Below are 18,466 nucleotides of genomic sequence, written 5' to 3'. Positions count from 1 at the left end.
AAACTAACTCACTTATGATGATCCAATACCCTCTTCTATTTCTTGTTATCAACATGTGCCATGCTTATGCAAAACATATTCCTGTCAGTAGGACTATATTGCCACATAAGTCAGGCTGCAAAGTAGGCACATCTCAGTGCATTTTATTTCTGTCCTTCTCTCACATACCTATCCAACATGCCTTGGCAATAATATTAAAAACCTCTGGTATATATTACCAATCACTTGTCTCCATGTACTGCCTGTGACAAGTATTCGTACTATTTTACTACCCTTATTTAAACATGAATAAAATGTATGTTTAGGGGCACCTGGGTGGCTCAGCTGGTTGAGTGTCCAACTCTTGATTTTGGCTCTGGTCATGATCTTGGGGTCATGGGATCCAGCCCTGAGTCGAACCTGCTCAGCTCTGAGTCTGCTTGTACCTCTATCTCTGCTCTTCCCCCCACTCGTACCCTCCCTCTCTCTCTTAAATTAATCAATTTATTTTAAAAGTATTTTAAAAACTGTATGTTTATATGTTAGAATACTTAAATAATCTTTCATTTTATATTTATTCACTATATATTTTATTCATGCTTAATATTATCTACATTTCTAAAATAGACTGTCTCCCATGTTTGACATTATAATGATTATATAACTTATTGCTGTTTTAATAAAGATTTTTTTTTCAGAAAAAGAGCTAATACCTTCCAATATCTGAAAGCGGCAAATCAACTTATTTATAGCCTTTGGGTAATAACTACTGTCTCAAAATTACCATAAAAGTTGTGCCAAGTATATGCACTTCTTGCCATCAAGAAGTTTATGATGCAATTATTCAAAACATCAAAGCAACAACAGAAAACAAATATTTTTGCAAGTCTCAAACCCGTGTTCCATTAATGGAAATTCATAATGTCTTTGGAATAAGGAAATGAAAATAATAATCTTAGGGATTGTACTTTCTCGTCATGTTTATGAACATTGAAGAAATAATATCTAATCTCAAAGAATATAAGCTAGCTGTATCTACCAGAGCCAATGTCACTCCAAAGCCCTATACTGAACCAGGAAGTAAATAAAGACTCTCAAAAATTTGCTTATTTGCCTCTTAAGAATCACTCCCCCGCAAAAAATAACAGTATAATACAAAAAATATCACAAAATACACAAGTGTCACTAGGCTTGATTAGTTGCCAAATTATGTTACTAACAATTAGTGTTAACAGAATTTGAAATTTGACATATTGTGTTTATGAAGGATATGCTCATATGCATATCCATTAATTCTCTTTTGTGCATTTTATCTCACATCAAAAACATTATCAATGAGATAGCATTGTGTGAAAATGGAACAAATTGCATACATTACCATTTCAGAATATTGCTGCCTGCCTTTTCAATCTGTTCAGGATAAGTCTCCAATTCACTTTATAGATGAAGGTTTGTTTAGGTAAATCAATTAATCATAGGATTTGTATATTAAGAATAAGACCACAGCCAATAAAAAGGTTGTTTATAAAGAGTTTGAAATATCGATAAAGAGGTTTACAATACAATGTTTACTGAAAAATGCATAGTTTAAATCCATGTTTTTACTTATTGCATCATTTCATCTAAATATTTTTGCATACATATGAGTGTAAGTATTGAAAGAAGTGATATGTATATATATATGCACTTTTATAGAAGAAGTAAAGTGATTTAAAATAAGCTACAAAAATAGAATCAATAGTTGAATCCAACTGTTTCTGATAATCAATATAATAACTATCAATGATCACTAAAAGATTTAAATACATTTAATTTTAATAGTAGCACTGCAAAGTCATAGATGTTCTGCTTATACAGACATCCTTCATTAGCCTCACTATTCCCAGAATAGCTGCAATTGAGCAGATATTTTTTTTTAATTTTTATTTATTTATGATAGTCACAGAGAGAGAGAGAGAGAGAGGCAGAGACACAGGCAGAGGGAGAAGCAGGCTCCATGCACCGGGAGCCCAACGTGGGATTCGATCCCGGGTCTCCAGGATCGCGCCCTGGGCCAAAGACAGGCGCCAAACCGCTGCGCCACCCAGGGATCCCATTGAGCAGATATTTTGTAAAATGTCACCCCATTGCCTTCTTTACAGTGAATTGGACTTTGAATATTGGCCCTAACTTGAATCAACCAAGTTAACTTTATGGTTGTCATCTGACCTAAGAACTAGGGAAAGAAAAATGAGGGTAGACATGATAAGAAAACTAAAGATGCAAGATTGTTGATGCTTCTTCCTGTATTTTCAGATTCCCTTCAACCCCACTTTTTTCTTTTTGAGATCCCACTATATTTCCATATCTGAATTTATGAGACAACCTATTCATATACCTATAATTAATTTCTGAATGTGCTCCTGTGAAATTGAAATGATTTATTTATAACCAACATAGTCTTAACTAGTACAATTACTCTAATTCCCTGAGGAAATTGAGGCTCAGGGAAGTTAAGTAGCTTTTTTTAAAGTCATACAGCTATTGAAGATGATAGCTTTTGGACTCAGCTCTGCCTTCAACATCCAGGCTCCTTCCCTTACACCAAGATCAGGATGAGTGAGGGATTATTGATCACTTTCATGAGCTTGTAATATTTTTCTCTATTCTCCAAATTTTCTACAATACCATGCATCTATGAATAAAAGTAATTTATTTTTTTAAATATAAACCTGTAGCTTGCCTTGTTCTATTATTAAAAATTGAGAACTTAAGCATGTAATAGGTACCTGAAGTTGAGAGCTGGAGTGTTGAGTTCTGTGGGAAAGGGGAAGTATATTGAAACGATATCAGAGACCATTTATCTGTTCTATTTCTTTTTGTTTTTATCCGTTATGGTCAATTGTTGGATATATTCCTTGTTTGCTTAAGAGTGTGTATTATGCAGTTTTGGGGTATGGTGGTATAATACATGCATACACACACACAGATCTGTAATTGCTGTATATGTGTTGAAGCTATTCTATTTGGTGCTCATGAATGTAAAATTAATATGTTTTCCAGGTAGATTAAAAGTTTACATTATAAAATACCCCTCTTTAACTTTATAAATGCTTTTTGCCTGAAAGTCTTATTTAGTAGTATAAATACAGTCACATCAACTTTCTATATATTGATATTTTTGTTATGTATGTAATTATTTTTAAACTTTTTGTATCTTTTATTTTAGATCTGTTTCTTATAACAAGCAAAGTTTTGGTTTTTTTAGAAGGGGATAATCTTTGACTTATCAATGGATTCATCCATTTACATTTGGTCTTAGATCAATATATTTGAGATAAATCAAATACTTTTTGAATTGCTTTATTTTTTTAATGACTCAATATATTTGAGATAAACACTTTTATTGCTTTATCTTTTTAATGACTCTATCTGTTCTTGTTTCTCTCATTTTTTACCTATTCTTTCATTGGTTACTATCATTAGTGATTCTCCTAGAGAATTCAAAATGATCCTTCATTTATCAAGGTCTAAATATCAATCAATTTTTTTATACCTTCTACAAAAACATGCAAGGACCTTAGAAAAATAAAGTTCCCTTTATGCCCTCCTGATTATTCCTCTCACATTTCCAACATTCAACCAGGAGTTTTTCTTCTGCTGTGGTAGCATCTCTTAGTATTTCCTTTTCTGCCATCTGCTGATATATATATTTAGTTTTGTCTGAACATGACAAAACCCCTACCCCCCCCTTCTTTGGAGATATTTTTTTCCTGTGGATTTCCAAGACAACAGTTTAGTGTCATTGTTATTATTGTTTTAAGCTTTTCAAACAGGAATTAGTAAACCAAAAAAAAAAAAAAAGGAAAATTGTCCCCAATATTGGGCTCACCTCTCTGAACATTATGAAAGTTGGTTTCTGGCCTGGTGTGTAAGGTAAATACAGTGGCATTTCAAGTCATTTAGTGGTTAAAACAATTCTTATGCATTATTTCTCACAATACATGGATTATTTGAATGATTCTTATCTGGGCCAGATGTGGCTATTCTTGGCTAAGCAAGCCCCTGTGTTTATGAATGGGTGACGGAGGGCTGATCAGTTTAGAATGTCCTTGCCTGGGAAGGCTTAGCTTCATTCCATGTATTATCTTATCCTAGGGCAGGATAGCCTGGCCTTGCTCTAGTCCATGCTGGCAGAGTTCCAAGATGGATAGTTCCAAGACAGATTGAAATCTCTTCTGAAATTTAGATTCAGAACTGGCAATCTGCCACTTCCACCAAATTATTTTGACCAAAGCAAGTCTTAAGACCAGCCCAGATAAGGGTTGGGAAAGAAACTCTACCTTCTGATGGGAAGAACCAAAGACTCACCTTGTAAATGGTATACATAGCACGAGTAATCTACCACACCGGGTAATTCTTTATGAATTTATTAGTACCCCATTACTTTTAAACTGATATAGGAGTATATCTTATCTGGCTTTTCTAGTTGTCCACTAAGGCAGAGTTGATCTGATTCACTTAGCCTGCCATTACCAGGCCACTGTTATTTCTGTTTTGTAGGAATTTGTATTGTACAAATTATAAACGCTAGCCATAGTGGAACTATTATATTTTGGTTAAAGAAAGACAATAACTATGTAAGCGACATTCAATTTTTCCCCCACTAATCAGTAATATTCATTCAGTCCCATAAAATACTCTGTCTGGGAGGTCAGGCAGTTGCTTAGTGATACCCCATTTCTCCCCAGGGGTTTCATGTACCGGCATACTTAGTTATGTTTACTTCAAGTGGCTACATCATACAAATTTAGTTCTTGACATGCAATTCAGAGAATTGAGTCTCTTTTATATGGTTCACTGATTATAAAGTCCATGAACAGTTTATTGGATAGTTTCCACTCAATCAGTCTGCCTGGTGTAATTTTTCCCAAGGGATTGAAACTTTATGTTGTTATTTCAATCCCAAGTAGATCCACTTGCATTGTAATAGTTGAGAACTCACGATTTCCATTTACACTGACTTTCACAGATGCATTAAGCTGTAGTTTCTCTTTTCCTGCTAGCACCAACCCCAGAAAAACAAACAAAAACCAGTCACAAATAAAATAAGAGTAAATAGTATATGCTCCATTAAATAACCACTGGGATATTTCCTATTATTTTCCTTTTATTCTATGACAGGAAGAAACAAAATTATAAGTTTGTACAAAATATCTATTGTTTTCTCTTTGGCAATGTCACCATTTTTAAATCCAGCACTCCCCAAATGACATTACTCTTTATCAAATTATTAAACTGGTGATGTTTAGCATGGATGAAAAGACAACATAATTATCTCAGTAGTCCATTCAACTGAAGAAAGTACTAATTTCAAAGACTATGTGGTATGGTTCATTACAATTATACTTTTTTCTTTTCAATATTTTTTTCCTAAATCTTATAAACCAATAAGCCAATTTCTATTCATCTATTACTTTATGACCAACACTATCCTCTCAGAAATAAGTTAGAAATACCCCTTTTAGAAGAATAAATATTAAAAAATGTTTTAAAAATCATCAATATTTATGGCCCAGAGTAAATTAAATGCATGTGTAAACACATTTTTAATATTCATTTTAAAAAGTTACACCCAAGGCTAATTTTTAAGGATCATATAAAATACTGTAATTCCTGTCAAGTCTTTGCTATACCTTCAAGTTTGCAAAAATGTCTGCCTCCTCAGAACTCTCAAAGTAGCATTTTTATACTACTTCTATATATTTACAATGATCTATGTTTCTTTGTAGCTATTTATGACTAATCCATACTTTTATTCTGGGGAATAAATATTTTGATTAGCAGAGTCTATTTACTTCCATATGTTCCATAATACTCAATGCAATTACCTACACATAATAGGTAATCAATAAATAGCAGTGAATGATTAGTTATTGAATAAAATGATAAAAATCAGTATACATTGATTAATTTAACATTTATTTGAGGATATTTTAGGATTGAAAACAAATAGTATCTAAATAAGCAACTTTCTGAAAAGGGCATTTTAGAAAAGCAGAAAGTATTTTTTTTTTTTTTAAGTACTAGGGTTCTTTTTTTTTTATTTTTTTTATTTTATGATAGTCACAGAGAGAGAGAGAGAGAGAGGCAGAGACATAGGCAGAGGGAGAAGCAGGCTTCAGGCACTGGGAGCCCGACGTGGGATTCGATCCCGGGTCTCCAGGATCGCGCCCTGGGCCAAAGGCAGGCGCCAAACCGCTGCGCCACCCAGGGATCCCGAAAAGCAGAAAGTATTAAAAATATACAACAAATCTGGAGACAGTGAATATCCTACCTGAAATAAAAGAGGCCATTGTGAATTATGGTGGTTAAGTGATAATTTGAAGTCAATCTATGGAAGGACCTGAATATCAGATGTCAGACTTTAGGCTTTCTGACAAATAATAAAAAGTTAGTCCTGAGTCTTGATTAATGGAATAACATCCTGAAAGCAAATCAGCTCATCACTCTCCTCAGTAACCACCAGCATGTTTTTCACAGCAAATGGTGTATGTAGATCCTGTGAACAAATGAATTTCACCCTGACTAACCACTGAACTTTTTCTCACAGCAATCTTCTACTAGAGCACTTTTCCTTTACTCTTTCTTTTTCTCAGTAGCACCTAGAATAGATTCCAGTACATACTGACTGCCCAGTTATGATTTTTGATTTAGCCTTTGCTAATGTCTTGTGTGCTATTCAGCAGAATCATGGTTTCTGCCCTCTAAATGCCAACAGTCAAATGAGACAAAAAAGATATTCTAAAATAAGTTAAATAACAATAAAAATGCAAGCAATATAAAACATGCACAGTTTTCTGTCCAGTGAATAGTATAGATGATGAGTTCTTCGGTTTTAGAGATGGAGGAAACTGTGCGATCTACAGTTTCAGGAAAGAATCACAAATGAGCTAGGATTTGGGCTGACAGTCAAAGGACCCATGTGATAAACTAAGAAGACATAAGGAAAGAGAAAAATCCAAGTGAGATTTAGTGTAAATAAATAAAAGGAGAAAATAGAGAATTACAAGGTATATTCCATGTACAGAGCAGATGGGCTTGGCAATACAGAATTTCACACAGGAAGTAGTAGATGGTTAGACCTGATAATCAAATGAGGGACAGATGTGAAGAGGGTAAAAGGTACAAACTTCCAGTCATAAAACAAATAAGTCATGAGGATCTAATGTTGAGCATAGTGACTACAGTTAATAATACCATTGCATATTTGAAAGTTGTTAAAAGAGTAAATCTTAAAAATTCTCATCACAAGAAAAGAGAATGCTGTAACTATGTCCGATGATGGATGCTAACTAGGCTTACTGTGGTGGGCATCTCATAATATATATAAATATTGAATCATTATGTTGTATACCTGAACTAATATAATGATATGCATCAATCATATCTAAAAAATAAGGATAGATTAAGAACATTCTTTAATGATGTCTCTGGGATGTGGGAATTAGATGGCAGCACCTTGAAGACAGATGAGGAGCCCAGATAATCATAGACTCATTCCTAATATACTTCCGGCAGGAACTGCCACTCATGTTGATATTAACTCAGATCAATCATACTCTCTTTTTGTGTCCCCCCTTTATTTTTTTATTTTCTCCCTTTGGCTTTGACTGTATGCTGATGCAGCAAGTTTGGGGTTTTTAAATTTTTTTATCATCTTAAGTCTGGTATCTGCAGACTACTACTGCAGTACTTGGTATCTAACTTTGTTCTTGCCCCTATTTCCATTTCTGTCTCACCATCAAGGATTGAATGCTAGCCATGTTCTTAAAATATTCTTACCTCCATGGATTTACAATTTGAGGTTTCTCTGTTTTTGTTTTTGTCTTGTTTGGTTTGCTTTCGGTCTCTTTACTGCCAGTCCAATTTTTTATACTTTGGTGCACAACGTAGAAAGTTCACAAAACAAAACTATCCAGATTTTAGCCCATATACAATTAGTGTTTTAGAGAATCTTGAGCACCATCAAGGTTGTAATGAACAATTATCCATGAAGATTAATTTGAAAAAGACTACAGAGGAAGACATTAGTTTACTTCAGTCATCTAGGTGATCTTATTAGAAAAGTTTTTTACATATTTATTTGAGGGAGAGACAGAGAGGATGTGTGTGCACATGAGCAGGAGAGGAGGGGCAAAAGGAGAGGGAGAGAAAGAATCTTAAGCTGGCTCCATGCCCTTGGTATGAGGCCCAACCCAGGGCTCTGATAACAGTACCCTGAGATCATGACCTAAGCCAAAATCAGGAGTAGGTCATTTAACTGACTGAACCACCCAGGTACCCCAAGGAAAGCATTTTTTTAAAAATGTTTCTGGCTTAATGGCTTTTATAGCCCATCTCCTATCTCTACCCAAGGATGAGTCACAAGTGATAGTTCTAAATATCTTTCTCTTCTGAAACATGTGAATGGGCCATAGGCACTAATTACGGCATGCATCATAGCCCAAGATAATAATGGGAAATTGAAATTACTTCCATTTGAGTAAAATAAAATGATGCTCTAGTTAAAAATGTACAACCAGCTTCAGTTGCAGTATAAATCATTTGTAATGTTATTTTGTAAATCATAACTCTGAGATAATATCTGGAAAGGATTTGTTGAAAGACAGAATGGGCTGTTCCATCTTGAGCAGCACCAAGACATTCCTCCTAAGATGTGAAATTCCAGTTGCCTTATTTTCATTTCTTTTTAAAAATAATTTCAGAGAAATGCTCAATCATCTCCTAGCTCTCTGAAGCATGTCAACTCTTTCCTTTTTATTTTATTCATTCTATTTGAGACTATTTTCTGATGTGTCTAGCCAGAATGACATTTGTTTACTACATTAAAAGAAGCTATTTCTAGATGCAATTATGAAGTAATTTGTCTTCTGTCAATATGCCTCCATTTTTCTTAAGCTCACTCAAATACAAAGTCACACAGACAGTTTTCATTTGTTCTTATTTCACACTGCCTTTCCTTTCCTGGAATATTTGTCTATGCTTTGGTGGGAACTTCTAAAACCTAATTTAAAACAAATTCCTCTTAACACTTTGACTTGATCAGTTCCTCATATATCTAGATACATAGCAAAACAAAAAATAAAACAACCCGTAAATGAAAGGTGAAGTATAATTTCTATATTAAAACCAAGTTTTCTGAAAATTTTACTATCAATATACCATTTAAAGCAAGAAAGAACTGTCCTTAAACTCAAAGTATGGATTGTTGAAAATAGATTTGAAACATGGAAGTTAATATGATGTACCAAAATGTATCTCACTTCATATTTGATCCTGGTTTAAACACAGTTATTAAATACAAAGCTTAGTTATTTTATTTTTTTTATTAAACTGGAATTAAGTATGTTGCCACATTACCATTTGATTATTAATCAAGAAAATTCATCTTTCTCCCTGATCCGTAAGATGATTATTGTAGACTTTAAACAAATATTTACCAAAAAACCGTATGCATATAAAAAAACACTTTTAGAAATTATACACTGGTTATTGTGATTATTCTTTCAAATACTTCAATCCTCTAATAGACTATTAATTAATAAACTCCATCTGACCAGGCAATATTTATCTCCTTCTCTTCTTTACATATCTAGCAACCAATGTATCCTTCAGAACATAATTGGTGCTCAATAAATATTTATTGAGTTATTTAAGATATTTGCTCATAAAACTTCCTGGACTTGCCATCATTTTTATAGTAGATATTTGACTTACTTTTCCATCTTTTTTTTTACCTTCTAGTATTTTATATACTGATATTTTACCAAAAAAAAACCAACAACTTTGTTGGTTTTTCAAGTTTTAATATATAATTATACCAATCATCAACTTAAAACCTTTAATATATATACTTTTCTTTAATCATATTTATATATAAATATATAATATATTTATATTTGTATAATGTAATGAATAAAAATAGAATTATGAATACAATGTATTCATAATGTATGTTTTAATATATAAACATAAATAATATATAATATAAATAAATATAGAATGTAAATATAGCCTATGTTTCAAATGAAGTTTGCATTCCAAAGTATTATATATTATATGAATTTATTAAAATACATATCATCAGATATAATTGCTTATCTTAAAGTTCAGTTGTTTCTGCTTCATTATTTCCTTTCTCACACTTTTAAAAACTTATATGCTGCACATTTACCTGTGTTAGGAGATTGTTTTCTACCTCTTTTATAATAACTAATTTAAATTGATAGTTTCTGGGCAGCCCGAGTGACTCAGTGGTTTAGTGCTGCCTTCAGCCCAGGGTGTGATCCTGGAGACCCGAGATCAAGTCCCATGTCAGGCTCCCAGCATGGAGCCTGCTTCTCCCTCTGCCTCTGTCTCTGCCTCTCTCTTTCTGTGTCTCTCATGAATAAATAAATAAAATCTTTAAAAAATAAAATAAATAAATTGATAGTTTCTTAATAGTACTATATAGGCCATATTAAGAAGGTTTTGATTCTTCATGAATTAGCATTAGATAAATAATCTCAAAGTGATTAGTTATTTCACTTATTTTTATTTTTATTCTTTAAGTAAATTAGAAACGTATACATGGTTTCCTCATTTGGGGAATTTATTAAAATTTTTTGATAGTGAAGAGGTACCTGTGTAGCTCAGTTGGTTAAGTGTCTGCCTTTGCTTGAGGTCATGATCCCAGGGTCCTGGGATTGAGCCTGCATTGGGCTCCCTGCTCAGCAGATGTCTGCTTTTCCCACTGCCTCTCCTTCTCCCCATGCTCTCTCTCTCTCAAATAAATAAATACAACATTTTTTTTAAAAATTGATAACCAATATGTTATCAATCTTTGTGAATATTTAGTGAATATTTCAAAACAATGGACATTCTTCCATTGATCAATGTGTCCATCTTTGTGCCAGTACCATACTGTTTTGATCACTACAGCTTTGTAATGCTATTTGAAGTCTAGAATTTTGACTCTAGCTTCACTTTGCTTTTTCAAGGTTGCTTTGGACATTCAGGGTGTTTTGTGGTTCCAAACAAATTTTAGGAATATTTGTGCTAGCTTGGCGAAAAATGTTGGTATTTTGATAGGGATTATATTAGATGTGTAGATGGCTTTCGGCCGTACAGACATTTAAACAGTATTTGCTCCTCCAATCCATGAGCATGGAATGTCTTTCCAACTCTTTGTGTCATCTTCAATTTTTTTATCAATATTTTATACTTTTCATTGTATAGGTCTTTAACCTCTTTAGTTAGGTTTATTCCTAGGTATCTTAAGGTTTTTGGTGTTGTTGTAAATGGGATCAATTCCCTGATTTCTTTTTCTGCTGCTTCATTATTGATGTAATGGAATGCATCAGACTTCGGTACATTGATTTTTTATCCTGTGACTTCACTGATTTTGTGTATCAATTCTAGCCATTTTTTTAGTGAAGTCTTGGATTTTTAATACAGAGAATAATGTCATCTGCAAATAAGGAAGGCTTAACTTCTTCCTTGCTAATTTGTATGCCTTGTTGTGTGATTGCTATGGCTACAACTTCCAGTACCATGTTAAATAACAGTGGTGAGAGTGGACATCCTTGTCGTGTTCCTGACCATAGACATAAAAAGGCAAAAATAAACTCTTGGTACTTCATAAAAATAAAAAGCTTCTGCAAAGGAAATAACAGAACTAAAAGGCAACTTATGGAATGGGCGAAGATATTTGCAAAAGACATATCTGATAAAGGGTTAGTATTCAAAATATATAAAGAACTTATCAAACTCAACACCCAACCAAAAATAATCCAATTAAAAATGGGTAGAAGAAAAAAATGGGTAGAAGACATGAATAGACATTTTCCCAAAGTAGACATACAGATGGCCAACAGACACATGAACAGATGCCCAACATTACTGATCATCAGGGAAATGCAAATCAAAACTTCAATGAGATATCACCTTACACCTATCAGAATGGCTAAAATCACAACACAAGAAAAAATAGGTGTTGGCAAGGATGTGGGAAATAAAGGAAATGTCATTCATTGTTGGTGGGAATGTACACTGGTATAGCCACTTGGAAAACAGAATGGAGGTTCCTCAAAAAGTATTTACCCAAAGAATATAAAAATATTAATTCAAAGGTACACATGAGCCCCAATGTTTATAGTAATATTGTCTACAATAGCCAAATTATGGAAAGCCCGAGTGCCTATGCAACTGATGGATGGATAAAGAGGATATATATATATGCAATGGAGTATTATCCAGCTATAAAAAAGATGAAATCTTGCCATTTTCAACGATGTGGATGGAGCTGGAGAGTATTATGCTTAGCAAAATAAGTCAGGAAAGACAAATGCCATGATTTCACTCTTATGTGGAATTTAAGAAACCAAACAAATGGGCAATGGGGAAAAAGAGAGATAGAGGCAAACCAAGAAACAGGTTTTTAACTAGACAGAACAAACTGATGGTTAGCAGAGGGAAAATGGGTGGAAGTATGGGTTAAATAGGCGATGGAGAATAAAGAGTACACTTGTTATGATGAGCCTCTGGTATTGTATGGAAGTGTTGAATCACTAAATTGTACAGCTGAAACTAATATCACATTGTATGTTAACTAACTGGAATTTAAATAAAAACAAAAACCAAAACAAAACAATGAGTATTCTTTATTTTTCTGCCATTTTTGAAATTTTATTTCATTATTGTTATTTTTTAAAATATTTTATTTATTTACATGAGAGAGAGAGAGAGAGAGCATGAGCACAGGGAAGGGCAGAGGGAAAGGGAGAAGCAGACTGCCTGCTGAATGCAGAGCCTGACACAGGGCTTGATCCCAGGATCCTGAGATCATGACCCGAGCCTAAGTTAGAGACTTAACTGACTGGGCCACCAGGTGCCCCTGGAAATTTTAATATACATAATTCTTTTTTAAAAAATTAGTTTCAGAGGTAGAAATTAGTGATTCATCAGTTGGATATAACACCCAATACTCGTCATATCAAGTGCCCTCTTTTAATGCCCATCATCCAATTCCTGCACCTCTTCCCTACCAGCAACCCTCAGTTTGTTTCCTATAATTGATAGTTTCTTATGGTTTGTCTCCCCCTCAGTTTTTATCTTATTTTTTTCCTTCCCTTCCCCAATGTTCATCTGTTCTGTTTCTTAAATTCCACTTATTAGTGAAATCATGATATTTGTCTTTCTCTTACTGACTTATGTTACTTAGCACAATACCCTCTAGTTCTATCCACGTCATTGCAAATGGCAAGATATCATTTGTTTTGATGGCTGAGTAATATTCCATAGTGTATATGTACCACCTCTTCTTTATCCATTTGTCTGTCAATAGATATCTGGGCATTTTCTATAGTTTGGTTACTGTGGACACTGCAGCTATAATTCTATATACTCTTACAGATAAGGCATATTATTTTATTCTGATTGTGTATTTCCTTGTCCTTGGTCTAAGTGGTCTAGGTTCCTTTTTTTTTTTTTTTTTTTTTTTTTTGAGCACATGATGTCTTGAGATCTCCCATCATGGCTCATGAATTACTGTGATTGAGCTTAAGGGACAACAAGGTTTGCAGCCTAAGATTCCTAAGTGCCTCCTAATACTCCAAATACAATACTATCAGTACTGGGATTAAGAAATGAATAAGAAAGAAAATATATTTTTATTTTTATTGGATGATTTACTATAGTTTTATTTATTTTTATTTTATTTTTTATAGTTTTATATTTAACCATACTAATTTGGACATTTAAAATTGTTTGATTATTATATGTGAAATGTTGCAAACTTAGTTATAAATTGTAATATTTATTGAGAGCCTACATTTTCAAAGTGAAAGAATGACACTGTATATTATTTGAGAAGTATACCACTTATTTAGGTTTACTCTGAAAACTACAAAGTAAGTCAATTTTCTGCTGAGTCAAATATTACTAAAGCAAATATTTCTAATAGCCATTTTTTGCAAAAAATATTTCTGGCCAACTCTATTAAAGTAAGAATCTTCAATTTAGTACTGGTGTCCTAATAAGGTTAATCTATTTGCTTAGGGTACATTTGTTATCTATCATTATGCATTTCCACATTTAAGAGGGCAATTTATGTTGACATTTTACTCATAAAAATACTAAAAAACCTGAATTCATTCCCCCAAAAAACCCCAGATTAAAGGGTCATTTTAATCAATAATACAAATGTTAATAGGATTAACTGTCAAAATTTATCTTTGATAAATGTATTGTCTATCTCTAGACATATAAGTCTGATATCTGTATTTAAATCCTGAGTCTAAGAAAATGTATATTCTCTTCCTAAATGTTTTAAAGAGTATATTTATTGGCTGTATATTTTAATTACATGTTCTAATTGCAAATTAGACACTCACCATACAATTCTTGATTTTGTCTCTATATTCTATTATTCTTATATATTTAAAGCCCTTTCATCTTTCTTTAGGCTTTTATCTCTATCCTGCAATTCAGATACCCTAGCCTGTGTTAAAATCTGAACTAATATCATACTGTATGATAACTAACTGCATTTAAAATTGCTCAATACAGAGCCTGAGTGGCCAAGTGGTTGAGCATCTGCCTTTGGCTCAGGGTATGATCCCAGGGTTCTGGATCAAGTCCTGCATTGGGCTTCCCAGAGGGAGTCTGATTTTCCCTCTGTCTATATTTCTGCCTCTCTGTGTCTTTCACGAATAAATAAATAAAATCCTAAAAATAAAATAAAATAATAAAATTGGCCAATACAGTAAGTTTAAAGTTTATTTAAAATTATCAGCAAAAATAAAAATATATTTTATTGCAGATAAAATTAACTATTTGATTGAAATAAATACATGTGGTCTTTAAAAACATTCTTAATTTATTCTAAGCATTTTATACATAACAATGATCTTGACTACCTTCTGGTTAAACACACAAAACATCACTGAAAATATGTTTTGTGTCACATAAACCAAAATACTAAAATTAACTCTTTCTACCTGGAGCTGTGATTCCTGGCTTCAGTGAGAGCAACTATTTCATGCAAGGTCTTAGGAAAATAGAAATTAAGTTCTGAAAAATTTAGGAGGGATCTTTAAAATATGCTATTTCAAAAACATAAAGAAATACAAATGTTGAAGGACAGCTAAGACACTCATTCCTGAGGAAGAAGAATGAGGCGTGTTGCAGATTTGTGAGTAAAATGTATGAAAACATTTATTTTATTCAAAAATCTGGAGTTTGGACAGAGCTCATCAGAGTAACTTAGCATTAGCTGGGACATCTCAAAGGCTGAGAGCCAGAATCATCTAAAGCAGTGCTATCCAAGGGAAAGATATAGCAGTTCACATATGTAATTTTTAAAGTTTTAGTTGCCACATCAAAGAAAAATGAAGGAAAAATAGATAAAATTTGAGGTGCCTGGGTGGCCCAGTAGGTTGAGTGTCTGACTCAGGTCATGATCTCAGGGTTGTGAGATGTAGCATGGATAGGGCTATGGGCTCAGTGTGGAGTCTACTTGGGATTCTTTCCCTCTTCCTCTCCCTTTTCCCCTTTGCATGTGCACACAATCTCTCAAATAAATAAATAAATAAATCTTTAAAAGAAAAAAATAGGTAAAATAATGTAATAATATATTATTTAATCCAATATATTCAAAACGCTATTTTATCATGTAATCAATATTAAGATATTAATGAAATACTTTCCTTTCTACTAAATCTTTGAAATTGTGCATTTGGCTCTTAAAGCTCTTTTCAATTTGAAAGAACCACATTTCAAGTGTGTAATAACCACTTAGTAATCCACACACCACAACTTTACCTGCTTGCTCACATCTGTATCTAGTGATTGATACTGAGACTGTCAGTGGGAACACCTAAAAGTTTTCTTTCCCTGTGTGGACTTCCTTGTAACATGATGGTTGGTTTCGTTCTTTTTTTTTTTAAATAAATTTATTTTTTATTGGTGTTCAATTTACCAACATACAGAATAACACCCAGTGCTCATCCTGTCAAGTGCCCCCCTCAATGCCCGTCACCCATTCACCCCCACGCCCTACCCTCCTCCCCTTCCACCACCCCTAGTTCATTTCCCAGAGTTAGGAGTCTTTATGTTCTGTCTCCCTTTCTGATATTTTCCACACATTTCTTCTCCCTTCCCTTATATTCCCTTTCACTATTATTTATATTCCCCAAATGAATGAGAACATATAATGTTTGTCCTTCTCCGATTGACTTACTTCGCTCAGCATAATACCCTCCAGTTCCAACCACGTTGAAATAAATGGTGGGTATTTGTCGTTTCTAATGGCTGAGGAATATTCCATTGTATACATAAACCACATCTTCTTTATCCATTCATCTTTCCTTGGACACCGAGGCTCCTTCCACAGTTTGGCTATTGTGGACATTGCTGCTATAAACACTGGGGTGCAGGTGTCCCGGCGTTTCATTGCATCTGTATCTTTGGGGTAAATCCCCAACAGTGCAATTGCTGAGTCGTAGGGCAGGTCTCTTTTTAACTCTTTGAGGAACCTCCACACAGTTTTCCAGAGTGGCTGCACCAGTTCACATTCCCACCAACAGTGTAAGAGGGTTCCCTTTTCTCCACATCCTCAACATTTGTTGTTTCCTGCCTTGTTAATTTTCCCCATTCTCAATGGTGTGAGGTAGTATCTCATTGTGGTTTTGATTTGTATTTCCCTGATGGCAAGTGATGCAGAGCATTTTCTCATGTGCTTGTTGGCCATGTCTATGTCTTCCTCTGTGAGATTTCTGTTCATGTCTTTTGCCCATTTCATGATTGGATTGTTTGTTTCTTTGGTGTTGAGTTTAAGAAGTTCTTTATAGATCTTGGAAACTAGCCCTTTATCTGATACGTCATTTGCAAATATCTTCTCCCATTCTGTAGGTTGTCTTTTAGTTTTGTTGACTGTATCCTTGATGGTTGGTTTCTAAGACAAGCATTGAGGGAGAGATGGTGGGGACAGAAAGAGAGAGAGAAAGTTGGTGAGGTGAAATAAGTCTTGCATTTTATGACCTGTTCCAAAAGTCACATTTTTACTATACATGATTAGTCAAAACAGTCTCAAGCTTGCTTAGATTAGATGTAAGTGCAAGTGTATAATGTAACCAATCTAGACACTTTGAAATTTATACCACAATGTTTAAAAGTTTACAGATAAAAAATTGACGATTCATTGGGTAGAACTAAAGGCCAGGCAACTGATGGAACTTGTAAAATAATAACACCGGAGCTAAGATCTTACCTATATACTATGTAATGAAGGGGCCACATTCAAAGAATGATAGTTTAATTGACTAGGAAAGGTTGAAGGACTTATAAGATTTGGCACACATGTAACCATACACTCTGCTTTATTTTGAACACTAATAATTGATCACAAGTCTTTCCTGCTGATCTCGGGCTCAGAATTCTCAGCACAGTGCTCCAACAAGCCACTATCAACCTGCAGAATATTGATAAAAATAAAATAAAAATCTTTTTCATTCTTGGATTAGAGTTATAATGCATTTGAGAATAACTATACTGAGGGAGACTACAAAGAAGCAGGACAAAGGAAATTTTGTGCATAATGTAGGATCTTATGTTTAAGATTTTAGAGGTGAAATATTTTATGAGGGCAAGAGCAAAACTAAGACAACTAATATGGGTACTGAAGTGTATTGGATCTAGCAATAAATGACAACAGTGTAAGAGTTATACGTTTACTTGGGAGGCATCAGAGGTTGTACCATCATAGCCTAAATTCCAGGCCTTCCGGGAATATGGATGTAGGCATAGTATGACTACAAGAAAGAAAATAAGACGCTAGTCAAAGATGGTATTTTTATTGTAGGAATAGAAAATGAAAAAAAAAGTAAAACTACAAATATTATATGAAAGTATATGGGCAAAAAACAAAAGTCATCCCATGCTTCTATTTCCAATTAGAGGTTGCAAAATAAAAAGAAGAATCTTCTCTTGAGGGCATCACACATAAAGCAGTATTTTAAGGACAAATCTATTTTTTTCCAGTTAAAATCAGGAAATTATAAGGAGTGATGATGATGTGATAATCGTAAATATTAATGATTGCATTTATTTCTCATAGCATGTTTTTGACAGGAATTATCATGATAAATGTTTAAAATGAGAAAATTGAGTTCTAAAGTTAGTTAGGTTTATACTAAATAATATTACATACCAAGGAAGCAGTATAGTTTTATCCCAAAGCCTATAATTATGATAATCATTATCTTGTAAAAGGTGTTTCAATACTAAGAAACACTTTATCAGTCTGAATGTTGTTTTAATATTTAATAGAAGAGAAACTCAAATTTCTTGAATGCTGTCGAGTGGAAACTTACAGCCAATTATTTTCTTTTATTGTTATAATGAGTCTTTCCCTCCTTCAACTTTTTTTTTTTACTAGATCATCCACTCAAGAGATTCTGTTTTTACT

This window comes from Canis lupus, chromosome 4, assembly GCF_003254725.2.
Source record: "Canis lupus dingo isolate Sandy chromosome 4, ASM325472v2, whole genome shotgun sequence".
Lineage (NCBI taxonomy): Eukaryota > Metazoa > Chordata > Mammalia > Carnivora > Canidae > Canis > Canis lupus.
The sequence above is the reverse complement of the archived record's forward strand: the minus strand, read 5'-3'. Positions refer to the sequence as shown.